At 38.5% G+C, this 12,033-nt stretch overlaps 1 protein-coding gene and 1 long non-coding RNA gene across 4 annotated transcripts in view; both read right to left on the bottom strand.

The window, feature by feature from the left end:
- Window positions 1-12,033, bottom strand: part of unc5c (unc-5 netrin receptor C) — a 146,711-nt gene that overhangs the window by 43,358 nt on the left and 91,320 nt on the right. The window lies entirely within an intron of this gene.
- Window positions 450-5,334, bottom strand: LOC120545174. Its single transcript, XR_005636630.1, has 3 exons — window positions 5,302-5,334; window positions 4,285-4,339; window positions 450-1,013 (listed from the first exon to the last, which is right to left on the bottom strand). It is a non-coding gene; the product is annotated as an uncharacterized LOC120545174 (long non-coding RNA).

The raw sequence follows: 12,033 nt of genomic DNA on the forward strand, positions 1-12,033 counted from the left end.
AGGCTTAAATGGTCTTCTGGAGGACATCCACCAGACCAGCGGGCTCGTTGGATTGTTGTCGGCGGTAAGCCAGGAGGCGGGCAGGAAGCAGAAGCAGGGGCGCCGGCGGGCCTGCTAGCCCGGCTAAGGAAACCACAACAATCAACACTGGCAAGACTCCAACTCACCAACGCACACAAAAATGGATATATATGCTACAAATACACACAGAACTGCTGCGTGATGATTATTACCAAAGCCTGGCTGAACACACTCACTCATCCCAGACGGCAGCTAGCAGCTAACAGGGTAGGTGAATTTAAACAATGGCTAAGTTGCTAAATGCATCTTGTTGTCATGTAAGGGCCCTGTTCATGTTGTACAGATGTTTTAATTGCATTTTGTGTCTGTTAAGAGGCACAAAGGCCCTCTTTATCTTATGCCCCCAAAACTGCCGTTTTAGCTGAGTGAGAGCTCTGGGTGTTAGCTGTATTAGCTCCGTGCTGCTAGCACCGAATCGGCTCATTTTTTTTGCTATCGACGGTACTCACATACAGTAGGTATAGCAAGATTATTGTAAAAATTGCCAGGAGTTCTCCTTTAATACTATTGATTACAGAAAAATGCCATATCATTAAATACCAAATTTAAGTACCGGAGGAGTAGGCCAAATCCCATCAGTGGTAGTGAGCCAAATTTGTATATTTTCTGAAAATGGCTAAGAAAAGTATTGGTCTAGAGTTTAAGATGTTTTGGCTGTGATTAAGCTAGAGTTTTAAACAAGCACAAATTTACAATAGCTGCGACCACTTAGTGCTGTGGAACCGGTACCAGGTCCGTCGGACTTAACAGGTTAAAACCATACAATTTCCCCCACTACTGTTATTGTCAGACCAAGTTGTGCATTGGATTGTATGTGAACTTACAAATACACTTTCTGCTCTCTTGAGTTCAGGAACACTTATGTCCTCCTTTTCAGGGACGGAACTTAGTTCAAGGATCACTGTAGAGTCAGAAGAGCTCTGGTCCATTTCCTGGGGATTAAATACAAAGCAAACAATTATTGTTGTTAGTTAAAATAAATGTATGCCATTTACTTATTGATAATTGTTCTGTTAAAACTAATTTATTTTAGAATTCCTCTCCCACTACATTCCATATTAGTATTACTATGCACCCCGCATTACCTAGTATAACCTGCTAAACTGACTGACTCTACTCTACCTTTTGGTGACCTTTTAAAAGCTGTAATCTTTGACACTGATGATGATGATGATGGATAAAGCCTAACAAGCATTTTTTTTCCAGATTAACCTAATGATGAAAATGTGACATATTATAGTGGGATTCATGTAGGCTTATTATTATTTGAGATTATGTACAACACTGTGATTTTATAAAACAAAATCTACAATACAATGACTTACACAAAGCAAAACCTTACTTGGAAAAAATATGAAACCTACAACTCAGGCTAAATACTGGATCATCCTGCAATGGCCCACTTAAGCCAGTCATGATGCCATGTTGTTCAATAAAAACATGATGCAGAGAGAGGAAGAGATTGCTAGGTGTGTTTGCTTGAAAAGTAGGAAGTTTACATTGGCATGACAGAAAGGTAGGCTGTTTGATTTGTGTTGCAGGCTAGTTGACTTACGGCGTGAGTTTAAGCAGCAGCCATAATGAACCGATAACATGTATGAGGGCCTATGGCAAGAATGCTGTGACTGAATAAATACAGTTGCTAAGCATAATAAAACATAATGCTAATGTTACTAGCTACAGCTCTTCTTATGGTGCTGTCCGAGGTTTCTTCCTAAGAGGGAGTTTATCCTCGCCACTGTCGAACTGCTTGCTCTTGGGGGAATTTTTGGGGCTTTGTAAATTATAGAGTGTGGTCTAGATCTACTCTATCTGTAAAGTGTCTCGAGATAACTCTTGTTATGATTTGATACTATAAATAAAATTGAATTGAATTATGATGCTGCTGAACTTTTCTCATAAACTTGTAGCTGATGATCACATTATTATTGAGGGTGCAGTTATAGGCAGTCATTACAGGTAGCTGTTGGTCTGTTTACATTTTCCACTTTAAAAATACATACACAGGGAAAACAACATTGTAAACAAATAGCTAATGTTTCTGCCTTGCCGCAGTAATTTATGACTATGAAGGTAAATATGGTGCAAAACGTGAGAGAAAATGTTCCACCTATTGAAAAATATTCACACAAAGAATTTCACAAATGTGTAGATTGATTTTTACAGATACAATGATAGCTGCAAACTTGTAATGCAACATTTACCCATCATTGTTTAATATAAATAATAATAATATATAAAAATCAGTAAACGTTGCATTACAAATTTGCTACTGTCATTGTATCTATGGTAAAATAAATCTACACATTTGTGAATTAGTGTTATTACATTCAGATCAAGGTTGTGAGAATGTTTTCTATGAGTGAAAATCTCAATTTCAAGTTCAGATTTTGTTATGTCCTCTGGAAGCTGGTCCAAAGATCGACACCATAGTGGTTAAAAGCTGCTTCCCCCTGTTTTGTTCTGACAGTAGGTTTCAGTAGTAGTTGCTAATGTTTTAATCTAAGGTGTCTTGGTTGAGAATGTTGTTGGAATATGTCATGCAGGTAGTTTGGTCCCATCCCCTTTAGTTACTTAAAAACTAACAGAAGTGCCTTAGAATCCATTCTGTATTAAATTGGGAGCCAGTGTAAGGACTTTAAGACTGGCGTAATATGATCTGTTCTTTTTGTTTTAGTAAGGATCCTGGCTGCACTATTCTGTACCATTTGGAGTGGTTTTAAAGTCTTTTTAGGGAGTCCAGCACATTGCAATAATCAATCCCACTAGAAATGAAAGCATGTATGATTTTTTTCAAGATCCTCCTTTGAAATATATTCTTTTAGTTTATTGATATTTTTAAGATGAAGGTATAATGATTTTATGACTGTTTTAATGTGACTGCTAAAATTTAGATCATTATCTATAAGGACACCAAGGTTGTTTTTTTACCACTTTCTTTGCTATTAAGCCCTTCCTTTCAAGCAAGGTAGAAAGTTTGCATCTTTCCTCCTTTCCGAAAACTACCACCTCAGTTTTATTTTTGTTAAGCTGGAGGAAGTTCTGTGACATCCAAGTATCTATTTCTTCAAGGCACTGTCAGAGAGTGTTAATGGGGTTATAGTCATTAGTAAAGATATGACAGGAGATAAATATGTTTACAACAGAACTTAAATAGATCAAATTGAAACGTTATAGAGCATCAGGGTAATCTCATTTGGTAAACTATAAGATGGCAGCCATAGAATGTTGAGGATGTTTCATACATTGCATTGTTTGATGTGTGACAGTGCATGACAGGGTTTTCCCTGAGATTTCAGAGCGCTTAGGTGCAATGACGTCACACATTCATTTGCATATTGGTGATGTCATTAAACAGTTATTTTTGCAAAAGCTTAGCCGAGTTGTTGTTGGTTGCAGCTAGGGAAGGATCATTAGAAGCAAAACTTGGAGGAGCTTGTCACTAAAATGAGAATAGCTTGTCCACCTTAAAGGTCAGCCCACGGTTGGTGAGTGAACCTTAGCTAAAGTTGTCGCTAGCTCTGTGCCGGGCTGGCTAACCGTTTCACTTTAAACCAGCAGGTAGCAAGCAGGAGACGGGAACTTGGCTTTGGTCTTGAGGAGTTGTAGCAATTACCAACAGATATACTGTACACAGACTAAAATTCTACATTCACATCTATTATGCAAATGATTATTAACTTTATACTCACAGTCCCTCTCTTTTTCCACCACACACTATCTAATGTGTCGGCTGTACCTGGGGCTGCGTGTGCAACATGCATGGTGTGTGTGTGTGGTTGTAACACTGTTTGTGTCCATCATACAGCACGTGTCCAGAAGACAACAAGCAGGAGCCCCTCCTGTTCATCGGCTTCTATACAGTCTATGTTTGCAGTCCAGATGATGTCCAAATTGTTTTTATGTTTATATGCTTTGGCGCTGCCCCTAAGCTCTATAATGGCAGAGATAACCCTGCATGAGACTCAGAAAGTTGGATTTATCAACAAAACTGCAGGTGGAATACTCGTGCAAATCGAGCCTTTGCCATGCAACACATCAACTTTCTGAGTCTCATGCACCAAACCAACACTGATTTCCATGACAATATTTCCAAACAAACATTCTATAGCAGATATTTAATGTGTACCAGCAAAATGACCAAAAAGAGATCATTAAGTGCAAATTCATATTACGAGTTGTCCTAATCATCACTTTACTGACCTGAAGAATTTAAAGGGCTGTCACGGTGACCATGAATGGTTGTCAAATCTTCTTCCTGCAAGTCATATCATATATCATATTAGTCACACATTTTAGCTGCATTTCTCCAGTTTATTAACAGTAGATTAGGCAGTACGTGTCACATGCACCATCAGAGAGGTAGTATAACACTGTATGTCCATATTTTCAATAAATTAATAGCTACAAAAATTTATATTTCCATTGTGTCTGACGAAATAATGAAAACTTTGAGTCTAAAGGGGCTTTCAACATTATACATCTTTCTTAAGCCATACTAATGCTCAATGTGTAATAAATAAATATGCAGATTACAATACAAGCTTATAAACCAATTAACACTACAAAACTGTCAAATATTAGTCCAGAAAACATGATAGGATGGTTTTTTTATGGGAAAATCTTTAAGTACAACATATTTATCTCTCTGGAGAAAATAGTTCCCCAGCCCCCTCTCCTTCTGTAGTCACCACTCCCTCTCACTCAACACCCCCCACCTCCACACACAGCACTATCTGATTCTGACTGCAAGACACATGTTGCAGTACACTTCATTTCAGCTCAGTATCAGTGCATTTAACATTACTGCAGCCATCTCTTGATTTATACTTTTGTTTAAACCCCCCCAACACACACACACACACACGTATGGTAAAAGTTGCAAAATGGCAAAAGGTCACGGCATGTGCACATTACAAAATGGCTGACCTGGTCCTGAGAACCACACCTGCTACTGTCCTAAACTAAGGTTTCCATTTGACACAACGGACGGCACAATTTACTGTAAACTAAGATGGTGTTGGTTTATAAACTGTAATGTTAGCTGCCAGTAAACTAGCTAGCATTAACTTATTTGGCTGACAAGATATAAGTTAGCCTTCTAACATTTTATTTTCAAATGTATCTATAAGAGTTGCTTTACATGTGAAAACAGTACAAATCTATTTTAAACAGAATTGTGCACGGTTTAAATGGAAGTAAAATCAATTTTAGACTCACCATCTCTCCCTGATCCATGACTCCAGCCTGCTCCGTCCATGCAGTGAAGATCTGACGCGAGTTCACAGCTTGGCGTGAGGGGAGGGGCTGGACACCATGGGGACTCCGGTATACACACTGGCCACATGGCCAGAGTGGGGTAGGCGATGGTCGGGATGGGGACTTGAACATGACATACGTGTGTAACAGTGTTTTCTTTTAAGCGGCGTCAGTAGCTCAATTTGAGAAAACGTCGAAACCAAAGCGAACCCTGAAACCTTTCAGCATATAAGCAGACGAATGCTTTTGGCTTAACTTGAAATAAAAATAATTATTTTTTAATTTTTAATTTATTATTAGTTAGTTTTTTTCCTCAAAATTAAGCCAATGACAAGTTTACATACTAAATGGATACATTTTTTCCTCATTAGGAAAAATTAATAATAATTATAATAAATATTTTTATCTTACATGTTCATAACATTCATCAAAATATCTGTATAGATCAGGGGTGGCGAACCTGTGGCTCTTGAGCCGTATGCGGCTCTGTGCCTTCTCCTTTGAGGCTCTTACTGTGTGGCTGTGTTATTGGTGGATTTTTTTTTTTTTTTAACTTTTTGAAACATTTCAGATTGGTTAAAAAAAGCACTTGAATGCATCTGACAATTATTTTAAAATAAAAAATAACGCAGCAGAGTTTTTTATGGACAGATTCTGCAGCCTGAGGAAAACAAAGCAGCCCCAGATCACCTTCCTCAATATTAACCCTTTCACTGCTGAGTCAGATTGTTTGAAAGCCCCTCTAGTGACAAATGAGTGAAAGAGTGGCCACAACCGAGTACAATCAGACCTAAAAAGGATTGTGGGTAACAAAGACTGTCAGGTTTCCCACTGAGTCCATCTAAGTAAGAAAAAAAAAACTATGAAAACTGCTATGTATTATGACTTTCATTAGATATGGAAGTCATGGTTGCTGTTGTAATGTGGACCTGCATGTGTTGTGTGGCTTTTTGCTGCTGGTGCGTGTTTTATTGTGGCTCTTTATTCTGAACTGGTTGGCCACCCCTGGTATAGATGCTTGTGCATGTCAGCGTGCTCTTATCCGTTCAGTTGATATTTGAGTTCACACCGCAGCCAAACTCACCTAATGTAAGGGGAGGGCCTGGACACGCAGGAGCAAACACACCTCATGTTTGCCACATGGTAAAGGCATGGCCAGAGTGGGGGGTGGGCGTGGTCAGGATGGGGACTTGAACATGACAGATTGTGTGTAACAGTGTTTTCTTTTAAATGTGGTAACATTAGCTCAATTTAAGACTACAATTTAAACCATACGCTACAAACACTGAAAGTTTTTAGCATATAAGCAGACAAATATTTGGCATTATTTGAAATTAATTTCTTCATTATTATTGGGTTGTTTTTATACTAAATTAATAAATTTTTCTCCCCATCAATACAAAATTAATTAATAATAAATATACATATTTTTATCTTACATGTTCATAACATTCATCAAAATATATTTCATATATTGTAGTTCTCTGATTCTCAACTTTGTTCTACGCATGCTCCCTCTCTTCAATCTCTCTCTAACTCGCTCCACCACAAACCCTGGTTGCAGCGCTCGTTGAGCCACTGTCTAAAACTGCCATTTCCACCAGCTGAGAGTTTGTAACAGAAATAAATGCATTATGGATCATTTTATTTCTATAGTTTGTAAGCTCACTCAACCAGCTGACTTCTGTTGAAACAGAAGACGTCTCTAACGTTTTAAAACCAGCCTCTGGAGACTTGACCAGCTGAGTCGCAGCAACACCATTAGCCGGTTTGTGTCCAGCTGAGATGAGCCAGTTTAGACTGCTGAAACTGCAATGTTCTAAAACAGTTGTGTCTCGTCGCCAATCTTTGGTCTAAACTCTTCTATAATATATTAGAAACTTCCAATTTGATAAAGTCAGTGTTTATCAGACCACAAATGAGACAATTATTAGAACAACACAGAAACTGCCTCTCACTTGTTACTCAAAATTGTCATGAAAATGACTCAAAAAATATGAAATACCATAAATATGTCAAAATACACTGAAAGGGGCCTTTAAGATGTCCTGTTTGATTTAGAATTTGAGTGAAAAAAATGTAATTGTGCTGAGAGCAAGCGAGCAATTCGGCAATTCTGAGAGGTGCATGATGCCAGGGGTAGCGCAGTGCCTAGTTGGGCGGCACTGCTCTCAATGGATTGGCCCGCGCAGAGCGATTTTGCCGGCTTTTATGTGTAAGCAGCTTTAAGCAGTCTGAACCATAGAAATTATATGGTTTGGAGTATTGTTATTAATACATGAGCTTAAAGTTTTCAGAATTGTATTCATAGTTCTCTTTAGGCCTTACAGCTTTTTTAAAGTTAATTACAAAAGTAACAATGTATTCATCATTGTTAGCTTATACTATATTATCTATATGTAAATGAAATGTAGGGATAAGATGCAGATCTGAAGCAACATCAGAAGTATCCATGGTGGGGAAAAAAGGGAGAATGGATGGCAAGCAATAAAGCTGAACTGCACCAAACCTTCAAATGAGCTTGAATATCAGGTATGGTAGTCCAGCAATGAGATGGCATAACTAAACTATCAAAACCATAATATAAAAAGGTTGCTCAAATCAAGCAAACTGATTTGTTCTGGTTCATAACAGTGATATAATAACAACCACATACAAAAGCTATAATTAGAATTCCTTTGAACAACAAGTATCACTCCAAGTTTGAGATACAACATTACACAAACTGATAGCTGGTGCAACGGACAAAAGCTGTTCATCTGCACACACACTGCCATGAAACAGAGTTGGTTGGCGAAGTATCTATATACTGTATATATTTAGAATTTTTTCGCCGCTTTATTTTGCCATCAGACAGCCCTTTACTAAAAGGAATTGAAGTTGTTGTCTATGCTCTCTTAAAAGCCTTCTTCATTGATAAACACAGCAATTTTAATCTAGCAGAAAACAGGAGTTGCTCTTCTACCACTGCCGCCAGTAGTTAGTTGCTTGTCTAGTTCTGTCTCGATTGTTAAGTTAGTTTTGTTATTGTGTGCCTTTTCATTAGCTTTATGTAAAAGGAAATAGTCTGTGCAAAAAGTCTGTGCTAGGCTAACATTATCTGCCCTGCTATATGTTGTGCCTTTATCACAACATACTATGGCCTGTTGTAAGCTATTACTTAAGTATCAAAATATCTTAATCATCTCTTAAATAACTATAAATATAATTATAATGAATACATATTTAATACATTAGTCTTTATTGAACATGTATAGCATAAAATAACGTGAGGTTTTGTTTGGAAATAACTGAATTCATGCCAAACTGTCTGTTCCTCTGGGCCTCTCTGCTTCAGAGGTCACAACCAGGTCAGTTGAGACATATTGGGTGGGGGAGGGAGGACTGCAATCTGCACCTGCACTACTGCTGCATTCAAGGGAATATGGAAATTGCAATTTTACTGACCCTGACTGGTCATGTTTTTACTAAAATGGACGACTGCTGATTTTTTTGCAGTTATTTTAAGACAATTTTGCTCTTGCTGAGTAATTCAAGGCATCCTCTGACCTGGATGACTGAAAACACACTTTAAATTATGGATTTGACTTTTCTGTTTTGTGAAATTTACCTCAACATGAAGACCCATAGTTCTGTAATATCCAGGCACACCTGAACACACAGTTAGAAGCGTGCTTGTTTGTTTAAACCTAAACAGCCCAAGTTATGAAGGATACAGATGCAGCACCATGATTAATCCATGTGAAACATATTACATTTTTATCAAACTAGGTTGGGCTGAGTGTAAAAAAGGAAATCTGGGCTAGGGTAAGTAATGATCTTATCAAACAGAATATACAGATTTCTTTGTAAGCAATAGCAATAGCAGGGCGTGAGGGTTATAAGGGGTTTGTGGCAGAAGGCTGTCATATATACACATACAGTTATTTGTTAATGAGGGGAAACATAGATATGGTAGCTTTCAACCAATGATCAATTTAGCAAACTGGATAATGCAGCTGAGTCTGGCCAAGTCCTGAGTCCTGTTTAACCTTACCAGAAGCAGGAAGTATGCTCTTTCAGCCTTTTGCATTGGTGTTGATTTTTGCATCCCACTTCAGATCCTGGGATATTGTGTATTCTTAAATGTGTGTCCCAGTGGTGACTACTGAGCCAAGAATGTTAAAGATGATAGGTAAAGGTCCCAACTTTTCGAAACTTAAATATATTACAGAAGTTATAATTATGAAATAGGCTATATATATTAAAGCCTACCTTTTATTTTTGCTCTCTATCAAAGAAAAATATGTTGTATGCTGTAAATCAAGGCCCAAAGCACTGAAGCGATAATTGGCGCAGTTCTTTTGACCTGCCTTATTTGACCTGCCTCATTTGATGCTTCCATGGCGCACTGCAGGCATCAGATTTTAAGCGCCAACACCACAGAACCAGCAGTATTGTAGAAAAGGTCGCTATTTAGGCAAAGGTTTTGTATGTTACAGATCCCCCCATCAGTAGAGGCATTAGACTTTTTGTGCCATAGTGCGTTTGGAACTTTAAGCTCAAACTTTTGCCACGGAAGCTACTGTATTAGAAGGTTACTCCTGAAAATTGAAAGAGTGCTGGAATGTGGAACGTGTGATACTTGTTGAATGGGGTTATTATCTTCGAACCTTTGCCTATCATCTTTAAGGGCAGATGGAGGGTGCTCAGGGGGGGCTCTTCCTGAAGTCCACAATCATCTCCAATGTCTTCTGAGCATTTAGTTACAGGTTGTTGTGGCTGCACCAGGATGCCAGCTGCTTGACATCATGTCTGTAAGCTGACACATCATTGTTGCATATAAGCTTTACAGGGGGTCCTGGAGGGCCAGTCAGTAGTGTACAGGAGCGTAGCAAAGGGAGAGCAAACTGCACTGTAGGGCTCCAGTGCCGAGAGACATGGTCAGTGAGATGTGTGCTTTCTGAGCCTCAAATGATGTTTCCTATTCGTATTTTGGAAATATGTGGCCAGATGGGAAACCCCATCTCCAGCATAACGGTTTTGGGTTAAATTCCCACTGCGATACATCAACCAATGTGTCCCTGAGCAAGACACTTAACCCCTAGTTGCTCCAGAGACGTGCAACCTCTGACATATGTAACAATTGGAAGTCACTTTGGAAAAAAGCGTCCGCTAAATGACATGTAATGTAATAGAGCTGTAATCCACAAATCGAACCTTTGCAAGGTTACTAGGTCTGGTTATATAGTTATATTAGATGAATGAGGTAATGAAGATATTAGGCACAGGCGTTTGACATGATGAAGATGTTGCATGCATGGTTAGTAGCCTATATTACCAAGTTTCTAATGTTATGAAACAAAACTATGAAGAAATAACTGAGCAAGAAGATTTATCTATTGATCTGAAGGGCCAATAGGCCTATAGTGAGGTGTGTTTTTTACAGTTTCATAACCATTTGTAAATAGATTCACTAATTCACTAGTATATTTGATGGATCATCAGGATAAAAAACATTTTGAAAATCAGTAATCCTATCTTGATAATTTAGGTCTATAAACAGGTAACTGGCAAAGTAAATACAGTTTTAGTATTATGACACAAAGATAAACTAGCTATCTGCAATATAATTACAGTAAAATGTAACATTTAACTTAACTAAGGCAACAAGATTTGTTCATAATTCTCTTATGTTAGACAATAAATAGCCTCATTTTAGTTATAATTGCAAATTAAACAAAAGAAAAAGCACATTCTAGGACATGTTTAAGCAGAGATAGCTTTTTTAAGTGGAATTGAATTTTGAATTTTATGTTAAACCAGTAGATATTGATCAAATTGTAGGACTTTAATTTTAAGTATTCTGAGTTTGAGTTACTATGGCTGGGCTAACAGAAAGTTCAAATTGTATTATGCTGTAATACCATCTCCCACCAGGAGGGGTGCATCATTGACTGAGTTAAATTTTCATTATGCTGCAATACCATTTATTACCAGGAGGGGCGCATGTTCACAGAAAAGTTCACACACTTGCAATACCACCGTTTGCCAGTAGGACGTCAGCGTCTTACACACACATTCATTTTCTCATGAAAACCCCCAAAGGGGACATTGGAGATATTGATACTGGGCATATCAGGAAGCTGTTTTCTATGCTTTGAGAGGGTCTGCCCGTGGGGACCCTGATTTTGGTCCCCACGGTGACACGAGTCCCCACCTTGTGAGTGTGTATTCAGGTCAAGGTCCCCATCGGTATAGAAATGCGAGTACACACACACACACACACACACACACACACACACACACACACACACACACACACACACACACAAACACACACACACACACACAAACACACACACACACACACACACACACACACACACACACACACACACACACACACACACACACACACACACACACACACACACACACACACAACACACACAATTGTCCCTCATCCTTTGGGTTTGTCATGCTGCTTTATGGGGGAATATGTGCACTTTCAAATACAGCACAACTGTGCATTAAGTACCCCATTATGGGTAAAAAAGCAAGGAGAGAACAGACAGGCTTGTTGTACTCACTCAAGGATGAGCTGACATTAAAGCAGTTTTTCGACGCTAATAGTCTGCGTTAGTGACAGGAAAGCCTTGCACAGACAACGACCTTTGTCCCTGAAATCGGTTCTCTTGGATTTACAATTTT

The sequence above is a fragment of the Perca fluviatilis genome, chromosome 17 (genome assembly GCF_010015445.1).
Source record: "Perca fluviatilis chromosome 17, GENO_Pfluv_1.0, whole genome shotgun sequence".
Lineage (NCBI taxonomy): Eukaryota > Metazoa > Chordata > Actinopteri > Perciformes > Percidae > Perca > Perca fluviatilis.